This window comes from Pseudorca crassidens, chromosome 13 (genome assembly GCF_039906515.1).
Source record: "Pseudorca crassidens isolate mPseCra1 chromosome 13, mPseCra1.hap1, whole genome shotgun sequence".
Classification (NCBI taxonomy): Eukaryota; Metazoa; Chordata; class Mammalia; order Artiodactyla; family Delphinidae; genus Pseudorca; species Pseudorca crassidens.
In genome coordinates, this window is record NC_090308.1 from 70,983,277 (window position 1) to 71,008,079 (window position 24,803).

Consider the following 24,803-nt stretch of genomic DNA (forward strand, 5'->3'; position numbering starts at 1 on the left):
TCTACCTGTGCCCTTGATCACACCCCCTCCCTTCTCTCTAACCTTGCTTCATGAATGATCCCTACTACAGATGATCCCTGTGACAAGTCTTCAGTTCTTCCCTAAGCCTGAGCACATGCTTCTCCCTTTGTGATGGTTACTTTTAAGTGTCAGCTCGAGTAGACCATGCATGGTACCCAGTTATTTGGTCAAATATGATTCTAGATATTTCTGTGGAGATATTTTTTAGATGTGATTAAAAATCAGTAGACTTTGAGTAAAGCAGATTACACTCCATTAGGGGGGTGGGCCTCCAATCAGTAGAAGGTTGGCCTCTCTGGAAGAAGACGAATTTTTTTTTTTAAGGAGTCTGTCAGTGGATGTAATGGTTATGCCTCAGGAGGTCTTGTCTCTGTCATTTGCTTTTTCTGTTCCAGTGAAGTATGTTGTCAATCAAACTTCTTTGAAGATGAAATTCTTAGGACTGAAACTACAACTCTTGTCTGGGTCTTCAGTCTACCAGCCTACCCTGAAGATTTTGGACTTGCCAAGTCCATAATCACAGAAGCCAGTTCCTTAAAGTAAGTCTTTCTCCCTGTATATACAAATAGAAATTTGTTCTATTTCTCTGTAGAACCCTAATATACCCTCCTTTCCTAAAAAACCTTTTCCCTGAAGCTGCCTTTCATCTAAGCTCACATGCCCCTTCTCTACACAGTCAGCTCTACTATCCTCTCTCCTTCTGCTGGCTGCTCTTACAGTCTGCATAAGGAGATGTTTGAAATAGTGGGATTTCTGCACTGTGAAACAAGGACGTAATCTATTTCATTGTTACATTTCCAAAATGTGTCTAGCACAATAACTGGAATATTGTGGGTACTTGAGCTTATTCATTTGAAATGTCAAATCCTTTCTCTAAGTTAAGGCTGAAAAACAACTGAGAAAAATGCAACCATAAACATTTCCTTTGATATTTCTGGACTAAGATGTTTGAATTTGAACTCTGTTTATTAAAAACATTCTTGCTGGGTAATTTAGTCCTCTTTTCTCTTAAAAAATGTTTTTCAGAGTTGCAGTAAAAGAGCAACCCAAATGCATAACAAGATCAAAGAAATCATTCCCCACATCCCAGTAGTGATGAACAGACATGTGGTGAGTGGCTGGTGGACACTGTTCTACTTCACTACACGTTTAACCCCTTTGTTTCTGTCCGTGGTACCTAGAATGTCCTTATAAAATTAGAACATTAGGAAAATTTTGAATTAATTATTAAAATAGATTTTTTTAAGTCAATAAGAAAAAAAAGCAACAGGGTCAGAGAAGGAGTATTACTCCCGTTAGTGAAAAACAGTTATATTAGTTGAAATTTTGACCTTTAGGCTGAAAATGAGAAAGTGGGTTTTAAAACAGGAACATATTCTTAGGGAATAAGAAGGAGTTTTTAAAAATTCAGTGGGAATTTACCACTGATATATTTTTTTTAAATTTAGCAACACTCAGGGCACTCTAAATTGAAAAGAGAAAAAATATCCACAATAACAAAAACACCATAAATCAAATCACTTCTGCTTTTATATTTGTTTTATTTCTACAGTCCTTGACCATTTAGATTTATAATTTTTCCAACAATGTATTATAAATCTTTCAAACAAATCACTCTATCCATCTTATTTTTATTTTAAGTACATTTCAAAGAAAGTTGCAGACATCAGTATACTTCACTACAACCAAATGGGATTTGTTCCAGGTATGCCAGGCTAGTTCAACATTCAAAAAAATCAAATAATGTAATACACCACATCAACAGATTAAAGAAGAAAAATCATATAATCATATCAATAGATGCTGAAAAACATTTGACATATTCAACATCCATTCATGATCAAAGCTCTCAGCAAACTAGGAATGCAGAGGAACTTCCTTAACTTGATAAAGAACATCTATAAAAGAAAAACCTATAGCGAAGACCATACTTCATGGTGAGAAACTAAATGCTTTCCCCCTAAAATTGGGAACAAGGATGTCTCCTTTCCTATCTAACATCATACTGGAAGTCCTAGCTAATGCAATGAGACAAGAAAATAAATAAAGTATACAGAATGGAAAGAAAGAAATGAAACAGTCTTTGTTTCCAGATGGCATGAATGTCTATGTAGAAAATACCAAAGAATCAATCAAAAAAACTGCTGGAACTAATAAGCAATTACAGCAAAGTTGCAGGATACAAGATTACTTTCCTATATGCCAGCAATGAACAATTGGAATTTGAAGTTATAAAAACAACACTATTTACATTAGCCTCAAAAAAAATTTTTAAGAGATACTTAGGTAAAAATTTAACAAAATATATACAAGATCTATATGACAGAAACTACAAAATGCTGGTGAAAGAAATAAAAGAATATCTAAATAAATGGGGAGACACAAGATGTTAGTTCTTCTCAACTTAATTTATGGATTCCACACATTCTCAGTCAAAATCCTGGAAAATTATTCTGTAGATATCAACAAACTGATTCAAAAGTTTATATGGAAAGGCAAAAGACCCATACGAGCCAATACGACACTGAAGAGGAACAAAGTCAGGGGACTGACATTACCTGGATGAAGACAGTGAGGTATTGGTGAAATAATAGATAAACAGATCAGTAGAACAGAATAGAGAGTCCAGAAATAGATCCACACAAATATAGTAACTGATCTTTGACATGGGAGCAAAAGCAATTCCGTGGAGAAAGGATAATCTTTGCAACAAGTGATGCTGGAACTACTGGATATCCACATGCAAATCATCATCATCATCATCATCATCATCTAGCCACAGACCTTACACTCATCCCAAAATTAATTCAAAATGGATTATAGATGTAAAAATGCAAAATTATGAAATTTCTAGAAGATAAAAAGGAGAAAATCTAGGTGACGTTGGGTTTGGTGATGAGTTTTAGGTACAACATCAAAAGTGTGATCAGTGAAAGGAAAACTTGATAAGTTGGATTCCATTAAAATTTAAAACATCTGCTCTGTGAAGGACACCATTAAGAGAATGAAACGACAAGCCACAAACTGGGAGAAAATATTTGCAAAACTCATCTGGTAAAGGGCTGGTATCCAAAATATACAAAGAACTCTTAAAACTCAATAATAACGAGACAACCAATTAAAACATGGGCAAACAATTTGGACAGACATCTCACCAAAGAATACATACAGATGGCAGATAAGCATATGAGAAGATGCTCAATATCATATATCCTTAGAAAATTACAAGTTAGGGAATCCCCTGGTGTTCCAGTGTTTAGGACTCGGCACTTTCACTGCCATGGACTGGGGTTCGATCCCTGGTCAGGGAACTAAGATCCTGCAAGTAGTGTGGTGCAGCTAAAAAAAAAAAAAAAAAGAGGGCTTCCCTGGTGGCGCAATGGTTGAGAGTCCGCCTGCCGATGCAGGGGACATGGGTTCGTGCTCCGGTCTGGGAAGATCCCACATGCCGTGGAGCGGCTGGGCCCGTGATCCATGGCCGCTGAGCCTGCGCGTCTGGAGCCTGTGCTCCGCAACGGGAGAGGCCACAACAGTGAGAGGCCCGCGTACTGCAAAAAAAAAAAAAAAAGAAAAGAAAAATTACAAGTTAAAATAACCACTACACACCTATTAGAATGGCTAAAACCCAAAACACTGACAACAACAAATGCTGGTGAGGATGCAGAGCAACAGGAACTCTTGGTCATTGCTGGTGGGAATGCAAAATGTTGTAGCTACCTTGGGAGAGAGTTTGGCAGTTTTTTACAAAGATAAACATAGGCTCCATAAATCCAGTCATGTTGCTCCTAGGAATTTACCTAAATGAGTTGAAAACATGTCCACCCAAAAATCTGCACATGAATGTTTATAGCAGCTTTATTCGTGATTGCCGAAACTTGAAAGCAACCAAGATGTCCTTCACTAGGTGAATGGATAAACAAACTGTTATACATCCAAACAATGGAATATTATTCAACAATAAAAAGAAATGATCTATTAAACCATGAAAAGACACAAAGGAACCTTTAGTGTCTATTGCTTTATGAAAGAAACCAATTTGAAAAGGCTACCTATGGTATGTTATGGACTGATTGTGTCCCCCCAAAATTCAAATGTTGGAGCTCTAACCCCCAATTTGACTGTATTTGGAGATAGGGCATTTGGGGAGGTAATTAAGGTTAAATGAAGTCATAAGTGTGGGGCCCTAATTGGATAGGACTGGTGTCCTTAAAAGAGAGGAGAAGACACCAGCACTCTCTCTCTTTCTCTGCCCACACACAGACAAGAGGCCATGTGAGGACACAGCAAGATGGAGACCATCAGCAAGCCAGGAGGAGAGATCTCACCAAACACCAACCCTGATGGCACTTTATTATTGGCCCTCAGGCCCCAGAACTGTGAGAAAAAAATCTGCTGTTTAAGCCACCCAGTTTGTGTTATCTTCTTGTGGCAACCTGAACAGAGAAATACATGGTGTGATTCCAAATATCAGCTATCTGAAATAGGCAAGACTATAGAGACAATAAAAAGACCAGTGGTTGCCAGAGGTTCAGGAAAAGGGAGGGAGATTTGAATAGGTAGAGTTCAGGGCATTTCTGGGACTGTGAAACTATTCTCTGTGATACTGTAATGATGGATACATGAGCTTATTCATTTGTCAAAACCCATGGAACATACAGCACAGAGAATGAGCCACAATGTAAACTATGGACTTTAATAATGATGTACATTATTTAATAATAATGTATCAATATTGGTTCACCAATGTTAACAAATGCACCACACTAGTGCAAGACGTTAATAACGGGTGAGACTCTATGCATGAGTTATTAATACTTTCTCTGCACTTTTTCTACAAACCTACTCTAAAAAATAAAGTTTATTAAGACTTATAAAAATTAATATTCTAAATGTTAAAATTAGCATCATGGATAACTACCAGTTTTTTCTTCACAATTATGTGTACTTTAATATAGTACCTATATTATCCAGTTGTCTGTCATGTTCTTGAAAGTATTTTTCTGGTTTGCTGTTGACATTTTAAAGTTAAGGGTTTTGTTTGTTTTACAGAAGACTAGCCCCAGGTCAACTAAGAATGTAGCATATTTGTGACCTAAAGATGACAAGGTTGGTCCGCTTTTTACAGAAACATAACATTCACCTCGAATACTTGAAAACACTGCATATTTAGTTATTTTCACATTTGCCATTAGTCTACCATGTGAAGAAGGTGAAGATGAGAAGAGAAGTTAGAGTCGTCCAGCTCCCCTTAGAAAGTAGTTGCACTTCACCAAGATGGGGCAAGCCTGCCTGCCAGCTAGCACCTTGCTTGAAGTGATGGTGGTTGCCAGGAACCATATATGCCCCAAATCTCATACACCCCTTTTTCCAGAGACATTAAAGAAGGATTCTGACTTTGTATTGAGTATCTACAAAACCTAAAGCATACATTATCCCTTCTAAGTAAATTCTCAGGACCACTCACCTTTTACTGCCCCCCTCCCCTCCTACCCTTCTTCCTCTATTTTTTATCCCTGGTCCTATGTTCCTATGTTCCAGCGTTCAATATCTGCTCTGCTCTCTCCACTTCCTTTCTTCTTCCTTCTGGTACCTTCTGTATCATTTTCTCCAATATATCTTTCAGTTTATTTTATATCATTTATTGTTAAAACCACCTATTAATGTTTTGTTTTGTTTTTTTAAAATTCTTTTATTTCGGAGAATTTCAAAGTTCTCCAAACATACACATATACCAAATAGACAGAAGAGTAAAATGAATGCTCATAGCCCCGTGGCCCTGCTTCAATAATTGTCTTTTTTCATTTTTTTTTAAACCAATGGATTTTAATATAACAGAGTATCATGTTTTTTCATTTATATTCCCATATTTTCTCTACAACTAAGTATTATTTGAAGCAAATCTGATAAGCTTTTTTCAAGACTGCTTTTATTTATTTTTATAATTTTTATTGGAGTATAGTTGATTTACAACGTTGTGTTAGTTTCAGCTGTACAACAAAGTATCTCCGCTCTTTTTTAAATTCATTTCCCATATAGGCCATTACAGAGTACTGAGTAGAGTTCCCTGTGCTATACAGTAGGTCTTTATTACTTATCTATTTTGTATATAGTAGGGTGTATATGTCAATCCCAATCTCCCAATTTATCCCTCCCCCCACTTAACCCCTGGTAACCATAAGTTTGTTTTCTACATCTATAACTCTATTTCTCTTTTGTAGATAAGTTCATTTGTACCCTTTTTTTAGATTCCACGTATAAGTGATATCATATGATATTTGTCTTTTTCTGACTTACTTCACTCAGTATGACTCTTAAGTCCATCCATGTTGCTGCAAATGGCATTATTTCATTTTTTATGGCTGAGTAATACTCCATTGTGTATATGTACCACATCTTCTTTATCCCTTCATCCGTTGATGGACATTTAGGTTGCTCCCATGTCCTGACTATTGTAAATAGTCCTGCGGTGAACATTGTGGTACATGTCTCTTTTTGAATTATGGTTTTCTCTGGGTATATACCCAGTAGTGGGATCGCTGGATCATATGGTAGCTCTATACTTAGTTTTTTAAGGAACCTCCATACTGTTCTCCGTAGTGGTTGTACCAATTTACATTCCCACCAACAGTGTAGGAGGGTTGGCTTTTCTGCCCACAGTATCGCCTCACACCGGTCAGAATGACCATCATCAAAAAATCTACAAACAATAAGTGCTGGAGAGGGTGTCAAGATTGCTTTTAAACACATGGCTATCTCTCCTTGATAGGCATTCCCTGGCCCCTCATCTAGGAGATTCTATCAGAGCCTTAGGGTATAGTGAGAAAAGATGGGGAAAGTGTAGCATACCAGGGCAGAGAGAAGAAGCTGACACTAGAGGTCTCGAAGCTATTGCCTCTCCTGGGAGTCATGTGGCACAGTGATCAGTTTGTAATTAGAGTGTAGTAGTGACCTCAGTCATATGTCACCTGTTTTATTCTGCTCCTGGGGCCCTCCTCTGGGCCCATGGCTTGTGGCTCAAGAAATTGATGCTCTGAGTCTCTTTATTGTATCTGTGTTTAAGTACTTTCAAGACAGACCTCACATAATTTCTTCAGACACATTTCTGAGGAATGTGAGCTCACAAGGAAACAAGGCATGTGAGCAAGATCCAGGAGACCCAGACCCACAGAGATTGCAGACATTGGAATTATTGGACATAACATTTTAAATAAGTTTGTTTACTGTGTTTAAAGGAATAAAAGAGGGCATTGAAAATATGTGTAAGGATCAAGAGATTCATTTTTAAAAGACCAAGCAGATTTGAAAAAAGAACCAAATAGACTTTTTTTTGAAATGAGACTGCGATAACTGAAATTAAAAACTAAATGGATATTGTCATGGATGAGATAGTCATGCCAGAAACATTGAACCTAGATGTGATTAAACCTCTAATTCCAACTATCAGTTTACAGGTGCGAGAGGAACTAAACCACAGATAAGCAATTGGCAAAATCCAAATTGTAGAAAATTCCACAGGACAAACAACTCATTAAAAAAAAATAGATTGTAAGGAAAAGAAAATATGGAGGAGAACCTATTGATTCAATAGCAGCATAAAAGACATATTTACCAATTGCAATATTCATAGTTTGCTTGATTCAAACAACTTGTAAAAAATATGACATTTAGGATACAATTGGAAATTTGAATAGTTACTGGATGTTGAGCCTACCCACGGATAGTAAGCGGTTATTGTTAATTAGGGGTGTGATCATGGTATAGTGACTTTGTGTAAAAACAGGAGTTACTATCTTTTATAGATACATACTGAAATACTTATGGGTTTCTGTTTTCCTTGCATTGTGAACAGAGAATTTGCATGATCAGTCATTCTGGTTCACCTAACTCTCCCAGTTTTAGCACTTAACCCCTTAGTCCCAGGCTCACTGGGATGATTGGTCACTCTAGTCTAATGTCAGTTCCTTAAAATTGGTTAAGTTATCAAATTATGATTAGATTATCCCTGTTAATTATTTTGTCTCTTTGGATATTCTTGAAATGAGTTAAAGTCTGACACTTTTAATGCGATTTTTTGGTGATTTTATCATTATAATTCTGTTAAGTTTTGCTACACATATTTTGAGGCTCTATTTAAGATACATAGAAGTTTATAAATGTTCTATCTTCTTGAATCCTTTGATTTCCTTATAGTCCTCCTTTTGATCCCTATTAATGCATTTAATTCTAAATTTTATCTTATTATATTAGTATTGCTACATCAGCTTTCTTTGGTTAGAACTTGCTGGATATATCTATTTCCATACTTTTATTTTCAACCTTTCTGGGTGATTTTCTGGTAATTTTGTCTCCTATATGTAGCATATACCAAGATTTTTTTTAATTTTAATTTTTTTATTGAAGTACAGTTGACTTACAATGTTGTGTTAATTTCTGCTGTACAGCAAAGTGATTGAGTTATATATATATATATATATTCTTTTTCAAATTCTTTTCCATTATGGTTTATTACAGGACATTGAATATAGTTCCCTGTGCTATACAGTAGGATCTTGTTGTTTATCTATTTTATGTATAGTAGTTTGTATCTGCTAATCCCAAACTCCTAATTTATCCCTCCTCCACCGCCTTTCCCCTTTGGTAACCATATATTTGTTTTCTATATTTGTGAGTATGTTTCTGTTTCATAGAAAAGTTCATTTGTATTATATTTTAGATTCCACATATAAGTGATATCACATGGTATTTGTCTTTCTCTTTCTGATTTACTTCACTTAGTATGATAAGTGAAGTAAACCATCCATGTTGCTGCAAATGGCATTATTTCCTTCTTTTTTATGGCTGAGTAATATTCCATTGTATAGATGTACCACATCTTCATCCATTCATCTGTTGATGGACATTTAGGTTGTTTCCATGTCTTGGCTATTGTAAATAGTGCTTCTGAGAACACTGGAGTGCATGTATCTTTTCGAATTATAGTTTTGTCTGGATTTATGCCCAGGAGTGGGATTGCAGGATCATATGGCAACTCTATTTTTAGTTCTTTAAGGAATCTCCATACTGTTTTCCATAGTGGCTGCACCAATTTGCATTCCCACCAACAGTGTAAGAGGGTTCCCTTTTCGCCATACCCTCTCCAGCATTTGTTATTTGTGGACTTTTTAATGATGGTCACTCTGACCAGTTTGAAGTGATACCGCATTGTAGTTTTGATTTGCATTTCTTTAATAATTACTGATGCTGATAAATCTTTTCATGTGCCTACTGGCCATCTGTATGTCTTCTTTCAATAAATGAAGATTTATTTTTTTAATTGATATGATAATCTCTATCTTTTGATAGGTGAAGATAGTTCATTGAAATATATTAGAATTTTTCTTATTTCTACTATCTTAGTTTGGGTTTTCTGTTTAACCTCCTCTTTATCTATTTCCTTTTTCCTCTTCCTGTGTTCTCATTAAATGATAAACTTTTCTATATACCCTTTACATCCTCAGAGATTTTGTAAAATAAGGATTGTTTTTCTATTATGATTTTTGGTTTTATTTTTTAGTAGTTACCTTGAGCACAGCATGCCTTTGGCTTCAGCAGGACTCTCACTCTTAAATGTCCTGCTTCTTTTCTGGTTCTTGGAAATGTTTATATTCTGTTGAGCCTGATTATGTCTTTGTCAGACTCTCTTATTTGCGTTTTACATAAATTTCTGTGTAGAAATCATTGCTGTCTTTTAGAAGTAAATATTGACCTTCAAAGCATTAACTTATTATTAACAACCTTGAGCGGAATTCAGCCATTCAAGCTACTCATTTCTTGCATACAAGTTAAAGATCCTTTATTTTTCTTTCTCTTTTTGTATTTTAGATAATGTATTGTCAAAATTTTACAAATTTATACAGTTTATAGAATATTTTTAACATATCACATATTCAAAATGCAAAGTTACTTATTAAGGTATAATTTGTATAAAATACACAAATCTTAAAAACACAACTTGATAAAATTTTACACATTTATAAATCTGTGTAACCACCACCAATCAAGACGTAGAACATGTCTATCTACCCAAAAAAGTTCCTGTGGTATCTTCCCAGGCAAAAACCAACCTCTGAGGTAACCATTATGCTAACTTCTATCACTGTGGAAAAGCTTTGCCTATCCTAAAACTTCATATAAATGGAATCCTGCACTATATACTCCTTTGTATCGAGCTTCTTTTGCTCTCAATATCTTTTTCAGTTTCATCCTTATTGTTGTGTATATCAGTACATTCCTTTTTTATTGTTGTGTAGATTTCCCTTATATTAACATACCATGACTTATTCATTTGTTCCTCTTATGATGAATACTTGGATGCTTCCTAATTTTTTACTATTATAAATTAATATGCTATGAAGAGTCTAGCATAAGTCTTTTTGTGGACGTAGCTGTGCCATAGAAGAGACACTTGTTTAACTTTGAATAGAAACAGCCAAAGAGCAACGTATGAGAGTCTCAATTACTCCACATCTTGCCAACACTAGAAACTGTCAGTCTTTAACTGTAGAATTAAAGAGGGTGTGTAGAAGTATCTTTTGTTTTTAATTTGCATTTCCCTGATAAGTAATGTTGTTGAATAATTTTTTTATGCTCGTTGACTAGATATTTTATTTTGTAAATTATCTTCTAAATCTTTTGCCTTTTTTAAAAATTAGGTTGTTTGTCTTATTATTATTGAACTGTAAGAGCCCTTCATATATTCTGGATACAAGTCCTTTGTCAGATATATGTTTTTCCAGGCTCTGGAGTGCCTTTTCACTTCCTAAAGAGTATCTTTTGATAAGCAGATTTTTAGATTTTGATGATGACCAATTTATCAATTAAAAATTTTTATGGTCAGTGCTGTTTGTTCCCTGTTTTAAAAATCTTTGTCTATCTCAAGGTAGCTTTAGCTTTCAAATTTACACTTGATCTACCCAGAATTGATTTTTGTGTATGGTGAGAGATAGCATCAAATATTTTTTTTTTCTATAGGAATATCCAGTTGCTCTAGCAGCATTTATTAATAAGACCATCCTTCCTCTTTGAAATGCATGAGTGTCATTGTTGTAAATCAAGTGACCAAATATATATGTGTTTATTTCTGAACTCTCTCTTTAGTTCTATCAATCTGTTTGTGTTTTTGCCAATACCTCACTATCTTAATTACCAAGCCTTAGAGTAAGTTTAAAATCTTTTAGTATAGGTCTTCCAACTTGGTTCCTTTTTTCTTTTTTTTTAAAATAGTTTTGGCTAGTCTGTGTCCTTTGCATTTCCCAATAAATTATAGATCAGATGATTGATCTCTATGCACAAAATATTAAGCCTTCTGGGATTTTCATTGGAATAGCATTAAATTTATAGATCAATTTAGGGATAATTGATATCTTAATAATATCAAGCCTGTGGTATACCTCTCCATTTATTTAGGTCTTCTTTAATTTTTCAGAGCACTGTTTGATAGTTTTTAGCGTGTACATCTTGCACACTTTTTGTTAATTTACTTTCCTTTTCGAGTTTCTTGAAGTGGAAGCTTAACTCCTTGATTTTAAAACTTTCTTCTTTTCCAGCATATGTGTTTAAACATATAAATTTCTTACTAAGCATTGCTTTACTTACGTCTCAAAATTTTGCTAATTTGTGTTATTATTATTTGTTCAAAATAGTTTCTAGGGCTTCCCTGGTGGCGCGGTGGTTGAGAGTCCGCCTGCCGATGCAGGGAACACGGGTTCGTGCCCCGGTCCGGGAAGATCCCACATGCCGTGGAGTGGCTGGGCCCGTGAGCCATGGCCGCTGAACCTGTGCATCCGGAGCCTGTGCTCCGCAATGGGAGAGGCCACAGCAGTGAGAGGCCCGCGTACCGCAAAAAAAAAAAAAAAAAAGTTTCTAATTTACCTTGTGACTTCTTCTTTGACCAATAGATAATTTAGAAATGTGTTGCTTAATTTCCAAATATTTGGACGATTTCTAATTATTTTTTGTTACTGGTTTCTAATTTAATTCCATTATCTTTGCAAAACATATTTTATATGACTTTGGTCCTTTGAAATTTATTGAGACTTGCTTTATAGCCCAGAATATGGTCTATTTTTGTGAATGATCTATTGCACTTAAATAGTATGTGTTCTTTTTTTCTTTTTCATGGTTGTTGGCTATAATATTCTTTAAATGCTTTATTAATGTCGGATTAGGTCAGATTATTCATCTCATATATTGTGACTGATTTTTGTCTGCCTGTTCTATCAATTACAGAGAGATATGTTCTCAAATATCCATTTCTAATTATGGATTTATCTATTTATCATTTTATTTCTGTCAATTTTTACTTCCTATTTTGAATGTATGCTATCAGGCATATACACATTAAGGATTATTATATCTTCCTATTGAATTGACCCTTTCATCATTATTAAATGCCCTTCTTTTTACCTGGGAATACTTTCTGCCTTAAAGTCTACTTTGTCTGATATTATAGCCAGAGCTATAATTTTTATATATATAAACTTAATTTTTAAGCTTTTTGTGGTTAGTGTTTACATCTAATATGGTATTCATGTTTCTAATAATTTACTTTCAACTGTTCTGTGTCCTAATATTTAAAGTTTGTGTCTTATAAGAATATTCTTGGGTCTGTTTTTTAGTTAGTCTAATAATATCTGCCTTTTAGTTGGGATGTTTAGTCCTTTCACATTTAATGTAATTACTGACATGGATTTAAGTCTGTCATCTCAGTATTTGTTTTCTATTTGTCCCATACACTTTCGGTCTTCCTTTAATGGATTTTTTTTGGATTAATCAAAAATTTCCCTCCTATTTTGTCTACCTTCTTATACTAACTGGAAATGTTTTGATGATGTAGGGAATAAATTACTAACTCAAAAACCTTGTGCACCAAAATTCACATAGTCACAGTTCTTATCTTTATACTTTTACATTGTGGTTATTTTTGTTTTTCTATGTGAAACCATTTGGTCTCCTATTACAAGGTATATGTGGGTGGTGCATATGTGTAGGGGTGTGTGTGTGGGGGTATGTGTTATGCATATGTGAATGTGCTGCATATGTGAGTATGTGTACAAACATGTATGCTTGCACGTGTCTGCATGTATAGTGTGCCATGTGTGTGTTGCCTTTAAATACTAAATATCTAGGTGATGAATTTTTTTTTTTTTTTTTTTTGCGGTACGCCGGCCTCTCACCGTTGTGGCCTCTCCCATTGCGGAGCACAGGCTCCAGATGCGCAGGCTCAGCGACCATGGCTCACGGGCCCAGCCGCCCCGCAGCATGTGGGATCCTCCTGGACCGGGGCACGAACCCATGTCCCCTGCATCGGCAGGTGAACTCTCAACCACTGCGCCACCAGGCAAGCCCTAGGTGATGAATTTTAAGAGCACATTTCATAATTTAAAGATATCACTTCATTAGTTTCTGACTACAACGAAGTAATTCATTAAATGACAACAGACCGGTCTATCAGAATAAATGTTTCTGCCAAGCTGTTTTAGCTTGTAAGCCAGAATTTAACTCAAGTATTTGAAGAAAAAAGTTGTGCATTCATAAAATCTCTCAAGGGGAAGATATGAATGATGTCCTAATTTAATTCAGTATGTATTTCCATAAAATCGTACAATAAAATTCGTGAAACATAGTAAGATATCATGTCAGACACTTCTAGCATTGGAGAAATATATGCTGTATTGGTTTCATGTCAGCTTTCTTTTTTTGACTGATTTCTTAAGGAAATACCTTCCTCTCCCTCTGGTAATATGCTTGAACTTTGTTTGGAAAGCTTCAGGGGAAGGGAGGTTTGGGGCAGACTGCCTAGAGAACTTATTTCCCTTGGTGATTGATAAGATCCAGGCTTACAGCATGCAGGTATGATGCAAGTCTGTACATGTGTGGAGATTATGTTTAACCAAGGGTTTTCTTGGTGAAGGGGTAAAACTGAACTCTGGGAAATTTTGAGAAATAATTCTGTGAGTTATAATTGTAACTAAGGTCTCTTTGATGTGGCTAAGTTCTTCTCTATTAGCAGTAATTATATTAATTTCTTTTACCTTGATTTCGGCACTGTGAGAAAGACAAAAAAACGAAGTCATCCATTACATGAATTCACACTTTTTAAGCACTTGTAATCCTGCCAGGCACCATGGGTAATCTAAAATGAAAAAGTCTGGGTTACTGCTTAAGGAAAACACAGTCAAGTAGAGGGAGCTACATTATGAACACAAAAAAACATAGGATAAGGTAGAAAGTGACATGCACCTTAAATTTCAAAAACAGAGGCTGGGATTGATCAAAGAATGCCTCATGAAGGAGGGGACATTTGAATTGGGCCCTAAAAAATGGGTAGAAATTTGATAGCCACTGATGAAGTGAACGGTGTTCTTAGGGGCAGACACATGGTCAAATGTACAGGGATGGGTTTAGGGGAAAAGGAACAATTCTGTTTTGTTGGTATATAAAGTACATAGGAAAGCAGTAATAGATAATTCAGGAAAGATAAGATAGACTATGCCAAGGAGAGTGTTAAAGGTTATTATCATTATTACTACACAATTAACTTTTTATTATTCCCCTCACTATGTGTTAAAAATAGGACCAGCTGCTGTGTAGACATGCAGAAGGAAACATGGTCTCTATGTGGATAGAAAATAAAACACAGTTCAGTTCCTCCAATTTTGAATTGTCTCCACTCTTTTCAACATTACAAACATTCTGGTTTTTTAAATGCTTTGTTTATATTAATATCTACTTCTGTTTATATTTAATTATATTAAATTTATACTTACTATCATTTATATTGGCATTAACTGGAAAGCTGGTTCAAATAGCAAAATAGTTTTCCATTGATCTGCTGCTCATGGCTACTTTCATCAGTACCACCTGCCTATAGTCCCTGTTACTTATTGAGGTTTCGTCGGCCAAGGGCATAGAGATTTCCAAAACGTTTGTTCTCTTTCCTTAAATTTTAAGCATGCAGGGCTTCCCTGGTGGCGCAGTGGTTGAGAGTCCACCTGCCGATGCAGGGGACACGGGTTCGTGCCCCGGTCCAAGAGGATCCCACATGCCACGGAGCGGCTGGGCCCATGAGCCATGGCCGCTGAGCCTGTGCGTCCGGAGCCTGTGCTCCGCAACGGGAGAGGCCACAGCAGTGAGAGGCCCGTGTACCGCAAAAAAAAAAAAAAAAAAAAAATTTAAGCATGCAGAACTTCAAATATACTAGCCAATCTTTAACATTAAATATCTAGGATATGTATGACCACTGCTTAATAATTCCCCTGGCATTGACCTTCTACTCTGTGTTCTCCCTAGTTCTAGTCTGTGGTAGGTGGAATAAAGATTCTCTTTTTTTTAAGTTTACATTTATTTACCATTTACCGATAAGACTGAACATCCCTTCCTATATTTATTTTACATTCAAGTTTCTTATTTTATGAAATGACTCTCTGTCCTGCCCTTTGATCTCTCTATTAAAACATTTGTCTTTTTTGTGTTTGTTTTGTTACCTTCTTTTTATTTTTAGAATTTTATTTATATTTTTATATAGCAGGTTCTTATTAATTATCCATTTTATACATATTAGTGTATATATGTCAATTCCAGTCTCCCAATTCATCACACAACCACTGCTCCCCTGCCCCACCACTTTCCCCGCTTGGCATCCATACATTTGTTCTCTATATCTGTGTCTCTATTTCTCCCCTGCAAACCAGTTCATCTGTACCATTTGTCTAGGTTTCACATATATGCAATCATATATGATATTTGTTTTTCTCTTTCTAACTTACTTCTCTCTGTGTGACAGACTCTAGATCCATCGACCTCACTACAAATAAATCAATTTCATTCCTTTTTATGGCTGAGTAATATTCCATTGTATATATGTGTCACATCTTCTTTATCCATTCATCTATTAATGGACACTTAGGTTGCTTCCATGTCCTGGCTATTGTAAACAGAGCTGCAATGAACATTGTGGTACATGACTCATTTAATTATGGTTTTCACAGGGTATATGCCCAGTAGTGGGATTGCTGGGTCATATGGTAGTTCTATTATTAGTTTTTTAAGGAACCTCCATACTGTTCTCCACAGTGACTGTATCAATGGACATTCCCACCAACAGTGCAGGAGGGTTCCCTTTTCTCCACACCCTCTCCGGCATTTATTGTTTGTAGATTTTTTGATGATGGCCATTCTGATTGGTGTGAAGTGATACCTCATTGTAGTTTTGACTTGCATTTCTCTAATAATTAGTGATGTTTAGCAGCTTTTCATGTGCTTCTTGACCATCTCTATGTCTTCTTTGGAGAAATGTCTATTTAGGTCTTCTGCCCATTTTTGGATTGGGTTGTTTGTTTTTTTTTGTTATTAAGCTGTATGAGCTGTTTATATATTTTGGAAATTAATCCTTTGTCCATTGATTCGTTTGCAAATATTTTCTCCCATTCTGAAGGTTGTCTTTTTGTCTTGTTTGTAGTTTCCTTTGCTGTGCAAAAGCTTTTAAGTTTCATTCGGTCCCATTTGTTTATTTTTGTTTTTATTTCCATTACACTAGGAAGTGGATCAGAAAAGATCTTGCTGTGATTTATGTCAAAGAGTGTTCTTCCTATGTTTTCCTCTAAGAGTTTTATAGTATCTGGTCTTACATTTAGGTCTCGAATCCATTTTGAGTTTATTTTTGTGTATGGTGTTAGGGAGTGTTCTAATTTCATTCTTTTACATGTAGCTGTCCAGTTTTCCCAGCACCACTTATTGAAGAGACTGTCTTTTCTCCATTGTATATCCTTGCCTTCTTTGTCATAGATTAGTTGACCATAGGTGCATGGGTTTATCTCTGGGCTTTCTCTCCTGTTCCATTGATCTATATTTCTGTTTTTGTGCCAGTGCCACATTCTCTTGATTACTATAGCTTTGTAGTATAGTCTGACGTCAGGGAGCCTGATTCCTCCAGTTCTGTTTTTTTCCCTCAAGACTGCATTGCCTATTCAGGGACTTTTGTGTCTCCATACAGATTTTAAGATTTTTTGTTCTAGTTCTGTAAAAAATGTCATTGATAATTTGATAGGGATTGCATTGAATCTGTAGATTGCTTTGGATAGTATAGTCACTTTCACAATATTGATTCTTCCAATCCAAGAACATGGTATATCTCTCCATCTGTTGGCCTCCTCTTTAATTTCTTTCATCAGTGTCTTATAGTTTTCTGCATACAGGTCTTTTGTCTCCCTAGGTAGGTTTATTCCTAGGTATTTTATTCTTTTTGTTGCAATGGTAAATGGGAGTGTTTCCTTAATTTCTCTTTCAGATTTTCCATCATTAGTGTATAGAAATGCAAGAGATTTCTGTGCATTAATTTTGTATCCTGCAACTTTACCAAATTCATTGATTAGGTCTAGTAGTTTTCTCATGGCATCTTTAGGATTCTCTATGTGTAGTATCGTGTCATCTGCAAACAGTGACAGTTTTAGTTCTTCTTTTCCAATTTGTATTCCTTTTATTTCTTTTTCTTTTCTGATTGCCGTGGCTAGGACTTCCAAAACTATATTGAATAATAGCAGTGAGGGTGGACATCCTTGTCTTGTTCCTGATCTTAGAGGAAATGCTTTCAGTTTTTCACCATGGAGAGTAGTGTTTGCTGTGGGTTTGTCATATATGGCCTTTATTACGTTGAGGTAGGTTCCCTCTATGCCCACTTTCTGGAGACTTTTTTATCATAAATGGATGTTGAATTTTGTCAAAAGCTTTTTCTACATCTATTGAGATGGTCATATGGTTTTTATTCTTCAGTTTGTTAATATGGTGTATCACACTGGTTGATTTGTGTATATTGAAGAATCCTTGCATCCCTGGGATAAATCCCACTTGATCATGGTGCATGACCCATTTAATATGTTGTTGGATTCTGTTTGCTAGTATTTTTTTGAGGATTTTTGCATCTATATTCATGAGTGATATTGGTGTGTAATTTTGTTTTTTTGTAGTACCTTTGTCTGGCTTTGGTATCAGGGTGATGGTGGCCTCATAGAATGTGTTTGGGAGTGATCATTCCTCTGCAATTGTTTGGAAGACTTTGAGAAGGATGGGTGTTAGCTCTTCCCTAAATGTTTGATAGAATTCACCTGTGAAGCCATCTGGTCCTGGACTTCTGTTTGTTGGAAGATTTTTTGTGTGTGTGTGATACGCGGGCCTCTCACTATTGTGGCCTCTCCCGTTGCGGAGCACAGGCTCCGTACATGCAGGCTCAGCGGCCACAGCTCACGGGCCCAGCCACTCCATGGCATGTGGGATCTTCCTGTACCGGGGCATGAACCCTCATCCCCTGCATCAGCAGGCAGACTCTCAACCACTGTGCCACCAGGGAAGCCCTGTTGGAAGATATTAATCACAGTTTCAATTTCATTACTTGTAATTGGTTTGTTCATATTTTCTATTTCTTCCTGGTTCAGTCTTGGAAGGTTATACCTTTCTAAGAATTTGCATTTATTCCAGATTGTCCATTTTACTACCATAGAGTTGCTTGTAGTAGTCTCTTAGGATGCTTTGTATTTCTGCAGTGTCTGTTGTCACTTCTCTTTCATTTCTAATTTTATTGATTTTAGTCCTCTCCCTCTTCTTCTTGATGAGTCTGGCTAATGATTTATCAATTTTGTTTATCTTTTCAAAGAATCAGCTCTTAGTTTTATTGATCTTTGCTATTGTTTTCTTTGTTTCTATTTCATTTATTTCTGCTCTGATCTTTATGACTTCTTTCCTTCTGCTAACATTGGGTTTTGTTTGTTCTTCTTTCTCTAGTTTCTTTAGGTATAAGGTTAGATTGTTTATTTGAGATTTTTCTTGTTTCTTGAGGCAGGCTTGTATTGCTATAAACTTCCTTCTTAAACTGCTTTTGCTGCATCCCATAGGTTTTGGATCATCGTGTTTTCGTAGTCATTTGTCTCTAGGTAGTTTTTGATTTCCTCTTTGATTTCTTCAGTGATCTCTTGGTTATTTAGTAACATATTGTTTAGCCTCCATGTGTTTGTGGGTTTTACATTTTTTTTCCCTATAATTGATTTCTAATCTCACAGCACTGTGGTCAGAAAAGATGCTTGATATGGTTTCAATTTTCTTAAATTTACTGAGGCTTGATTTGTGATCCAAGATATGATCTATCCTGGAGAATGTTCCGTGTGCACTTGAGAAGAAAGTGTAATCTTTTGTTTTTGGATGGAATGTCCTATAAATATCAATTAAATCTGTCTGGTCTATTGTGTCATGTCCTTATTAATTTTCTGTTGGGATGATCTGTCCATTGATATAAGTGAAGTGTTAAAGTCCCCTCTATTATTGTGTTACTGTCAATTTCCTCTTTTATAGCTGTTAGCAGTTGCCTTATGTATTGAGGTACTCCTATGTTGGGTGCATATATATTTATAATTGTTATATCTTCTTCTTTGATTGATCCCTTGATCATTATGTAGTGTCCTTCCTATCTCTTGTAACATTCTTTATTTTAAAGTCTATTTTATCTGATATGAGTATTGCTACTCCAGCTTTCTTTTGATTTCCAGTTGCATGGAATATCTTTTTCCATCCCCTCACTTACAGTTTTTATGTTTCCCTAGGTCTGAAGTGGGTCTCTTATAGACAGCATATATATGGTTCTTGTTTTTGTATCTGTTCAGTGAGCCTGTGTCTTTTGGTTGGAGCATTTAACCCATTCACGTTTAAGGTAATGATCAATATGTATGTTCCTGTTACCATTTTCTTAATTGTTATGGGTTTGTTTTTGTAGGTTCTTTTCTTCTGTTGTGTTTCCCACTTAGAGAAGTTCCTTTAGCATTTGTTGTAGAGCTGGTTTGGTGGTGCTGAATTCTCTTAGCTTTTGTTTGTCTGTAAACTTTTGATTTCTCCATCAAATCTGAATGAGATCCTCACCAGCTACAGTAATCTTGGTTGTAGGTTCTTCCCTTTCATCACTTTAAATATATCATGCCACTCCCTTCTGGCTTGTAGAGTTTCTCCTGAGAAATCAGCTGTTAAGCTTATGGGAGTTCCCTTGTGTGTTTTTTGTCCTTTTTCCTTTGTTGCTTTCAATAATTTTTCTTTGTCTTTAATTTTTGTCAATTTGATTACTGTGTCTTTGCGTGTTTCTCCTTGGGTTTATCCTGCCTGGGACTCTCTGCGCTTCCTGGATTTGGGTGGCTATTTCCTTTCCCATGTTAGGGAAGTTTTTGACTATAATCTCTTCAGATATTTTCTTGGGTCCGTTCTCTCTCTCTTCTCCTTCTGGAACCCCTATAATGTGAATGTTGTTGTGTTTTATGTTGCCCCAGAGGTCCCTTAGGCTGTCTTCATTTCTTTTCAGTCTTTTTTCTTTACTCTGTTCTGTGGCAGTGAATTCCACCATTCTGTCTTCCAGGTCACTAATCCATTCTTCTGCCTCATTTATTCTGCTATTGATTCCTTCTAGTGTATTTGTCATTTCAGTTGTTATATTGTTCATCCTGTTTGTTTGTTTTTTAATTCTTCTAGGTGTTTGCTCTTTAATTCTTCTAGGTCTTTGTTAAATATTTCTTGCATCTTCTCGATCTTCGCCTCCATTCTTTTTCTGAGGTCCTGGGTCATCTTCACTATCATTATTCTGAATTCTTTTTCTGGAAGGTTGCTTATCTCCACTTCATTTAGTTGTTTTTCTGGGGTTTTATCTTGTTCCTTCATCTGGTACATAGCCCTCTGCCTTTTCATCTTGTCTATCTTTCTATGAATGTGGTTTTTGTTCCACAGGCTGCGGGATTGTAGTTCTTCTTGCTTCTGCTGTCTGCCCTCTGGTGGATGAGGCTATCTAAGAGGCTAGTGCAAGTTTCCTGATGGACGGGACTGGTGGTGGGTAGAGCTGGCTGTTGCTGGTTGGCTCCAATCAAAAGAGCTCAGTAAAACTTTAATCCACTTGTCTGCTGATGGGTGAGGCTGGGTTCCCGCCCTGTTGATTGTTTGACCTGAGGTGACCCAACACTGGAACCTACTGGGCTCTTTGGTGGGGCTAATGGTGGACTCTGGGAGGGCTCACGCCAAGGAGTACTTCCCAGAACTTCTGCTGCCAGTGTCCTTGTCCCCACGGTGAGCCACAGCCACCCCCGCCTCTGCAGGAGACCCTCGAACGCTAGCAGGTAGGTCTGGTTCAGTCTCCTATGGGGTCTCTGCTCCTTTCCCTGGGTCCCGATGTGCACACTACTTTGTGTGTGCCCTTCAAGTGTGGAGTCTCTTTTTTCCCTGTGCTGTCGAAGTCCTGTAATCCAATCCCGCTAGCCTTGAAAATCTGATTCTCTAGGAATTCTTCCTTCCGTTGCCGGACACCCAGGTTGGGAAGCCTGACGTGGGGCTCAGAACCTTCACTCCAGTGGGTGGACTTCTGTGGTATAACTGTTTTCCAGTCTGTGAGTCACCCACCCAGCAGTTATGGATTTGATTTTATTGTGATTGTGCCCCTCCTACCGTCTCATTGCGGCTTCTCCTTTGTCTTTGGATGTGGGATATCTTTCTTGGTGAGTTCCGGTGTCTTCCTCTTGATGAATGTTCAGCAGTTAGTTGTGATTCCAGTGCTCTCGCAAGAGGGAGTGAGAGCACGTCCTTCTACTCCGCCATCTTGACCCAATCTCCAAAACATTTGTCTGTTTAAAAAATTGATCTGTAGGCCTATTTACATGTTTTAAATACTAATCCTCTACCAAGTATATGCCTTATAATAAACGCAGTCATTTTGAGGTTTGTCTTCATTTAATTTATGGTATCTGTTGATGTACAGAAGTCTCAAATCTTAATTTAACCTAGCTTATGCATCTTATCCTTAATGATATGTAGTTGTAAAATCATCCTTTCCTAATCCAAGATCATAAAGATATTTTCTTCTTAAAATTGTAAAGTTTTTCTGTTCACATTTACATCTTTTATTCACCTAGAATCTGTTTGGGGGAATGATATGAAGCAGAGATTGAAATATAATTTTTCAGTATGGACAACCGGCTCTTCCAGCATCCTGTCCCCAGGAGTCGGTAGTTCCTCTTTTAGTTAACAAGCTTCCATATATGTGGATCTATTTATAGACTGTTCATCAGTCTAGTTGCTCTCTCCCTGTACTAACCTACTCTGTCATAAACCACACTGTCCTAATTACAATAGCTTCAAGATATAAGATACATGATTCTTTTTTAATTGTTAAATTTTTTATTGAACTTTAGTTGATTTACAATGTTGTGTTAGTTTTTGGTGTGCAGCAAAGTGATTCAGTTATGTATTTTTTTTCTTTTTCATTATGGTTTATTATAGGATATTGAATATAGCTCCCTATGCTATACAGTAGGACCTTGTTGTTTATCTATTTTATGTAGAGTAGTGTACACCTGCTAATCCAAAACTCCTAATGTGTCCCTTCCCAACCTGCTTTCCCCTTTGGTAATCATAAGTTTGTCTTCTATATCTGTGAGTCTGTTTCTGTTCTGTAAATAAGTTCATTTGTATCATAGTTTAGATTCCACATATAAGTGATATCATATAGTACCTGTCTTTCTCTTTCTGACTTCATTAAGTATAATAATTTCTAGGTCAATCCATGTTGCTGCAAATGGCATTATTTCATTATTTTTCATGGCTGAGTAGTATTCCAGTATATATAATACTATATATATATATATATATATATATATATATAAAATCTCCCATCTTCTTTATCCATTCACTCGTCAATGGACATTTAGGTTGCTTCCATGTCCTGAATATTGTAAATAGTGCTGCTATGGACACTGGGCTGCTTGTATCTTTTCAAATTACAGTTTTCTCTTGACATACAAGATGCATGATATTTTTAAAAGTGGGTCCCTTTTGTTCTTCCTAAAAATTATTTTGACAATTCCTGGCCCTTTGCTCATTCAGATTGACTTTAGGGTAATATGGTTTAACTTTCATCAAAAGTAAAAGTCCATTGGGAGAACTGATGTCTTTATGTTACTGAGACTTCCCATGCAAGAACATTTATTTCTTTAATAGCTTTCAACAAATTTTTCCTCTTTCTATTAAAAATCTCTTACACACTTGTCAAAGATTTATTTGTAGATAACTTACATGTTTTGTTGCTGTTATAAGTGATATCTTTAAATGTTGTATTTTTGATCTATTTGTTGCTGGTTTGGGGGGTGCAGTTGATTTGCATAATCATTTATCTGTTGGTTCCTTTGGATATTTTTATGCAGAAAAGCATATAAGTTGAAAATAATGATGGTTTTATGACTTTTTTTCTAATCTTTATCTCTCTTAGTTACATAACAGCTATATATTATATGTGTATATTACTATGTATAATATAGTATATGGTATACAAGTATATAGTATACAGTATACGGTATAGTATACCTATATAAATGGTATTACTATAGCAGTATTATATAATAATATACTAATTATATATATTATATGTAATTATATATGCAGACACTGTAAGTAGAAAAGGGCTAACTTGTAGAGGGCTATCTGTGATTATTTTTAGTGGTAAGTCCAGGAGCTGGTTTAAGTAACTATATTCAATAATTTACTATTAGAATTAGACCTGTAAATACATTTCAATATTTGCCTGAAATAAAATGGAATATGCTGTTTATCAGGATCCATTAACTTAGGCTCTGCAATTTAAGCCAGTTTTCCAGAAATGGTAATAAGTTTGTATTGACCCAATACAACTTTGCCACTAAGTATTCCTGAGGACCAAAGACACAGTATTAGTTACTAAGCATAAAAGTATAATGCAAAGATCTGGTTGCAGATCCCCCAAATCAGCGGATTCAAAGCATCGACATTAGTCAGGGCATACACATCATGTGCATTTACACATTTCACATTAAAATAAAATGTTAAGGCATGCTTTTTAGAAATTATTTTTAACTGCCTTTATTGACCAACTGCTTTTCCCAAGCACGTCAAAAAAATCCTTCGCTTCTACTGCTGACCAGGGCTACATTGGGGTCATAATTAGTACACTGTTGATTGACGTAAAGTCTAAGCCGCAGGCAAAACTCCAGTCTTCAACATTGTCTCTCCTGTTTGCTTAGCTCAGCGGCCGGCCACCGACATGTATAGAGGAGCTTTGTGCAAGCACCGATTATCAAAAGTCTGTGCTTTCATCCACACCATTAATTTCTGAAGCCAGAAGAAAGCATGGTGAGTGCACTGACGAACACTACTACAGAGAATCCCAGGACAAATAATCCTAGGAAAGATCAGCTCCTCTAGGACTGAACGGATCTTCATTTCTTGACCTGGGCACCTGTAGGGTGTGTCAAGTATAGTACGAGGGTAAATACTAATAGTGCTTTAGAGGTAGACACTACCTTTCATCACAGAAGTTCACATTTTTCATTAGATGCTTTCCTTTGTCCTGACAGCACTGCAATGGGATACAGAGTAATTAATTCATGTTTTCATTTTCAAATAGGGACACCACACACAAAAGGAGCCCACTTATTTACTCAGATTTTCCTACGATTCTACCAGTTGCAGTCTTACTTAATCTCCTCCACCAGGCACACATATTCAGAAAGTTCTGGTGCCGTCAGGTTCACCAGACCCTGCTTGTGACCCTTCACATGTTTGCTGTCTGCTCTGTCTCTCTGGGGATGATGTTACACAGCTGTTGGCAACTTTATGTCCTCCAGTGTTCTTCCTCCCCTTAATCCAAACAGGACAGAGGTAGTGAGAGTGGAGAGAGAAGCACTTCAGCTAAAATCTCATTGCCC

The 24,803-nt window shown here is 36.3% G+C and overlaps 1 long non-coding RNA gene across 1 annotated transcript in view; it reads left to right on the forward strand.

The window, feature by feature from the left end:
* The window catches only part of LOC137204785 (uncharacterized), a 79,572-nt gene that overhangs the window by 19,562 nt on the left and 35,207 nt on the right, over positions 1–24,803 (forward strand). Inside the window, exons 2-4 of the long non-coding RNA XR_010933830.1 lie at positions 417–560; positions 1,048–1,131; positions 24,120–24,228. This is a non-coding gene — a long non-coding RNA (uncharacterized lncRNA). The remainder of the gene's footprint in view (positions 1–416; positions 561–1,047; positions 1,132–24,119; positions 24,229–24,803) is intronic.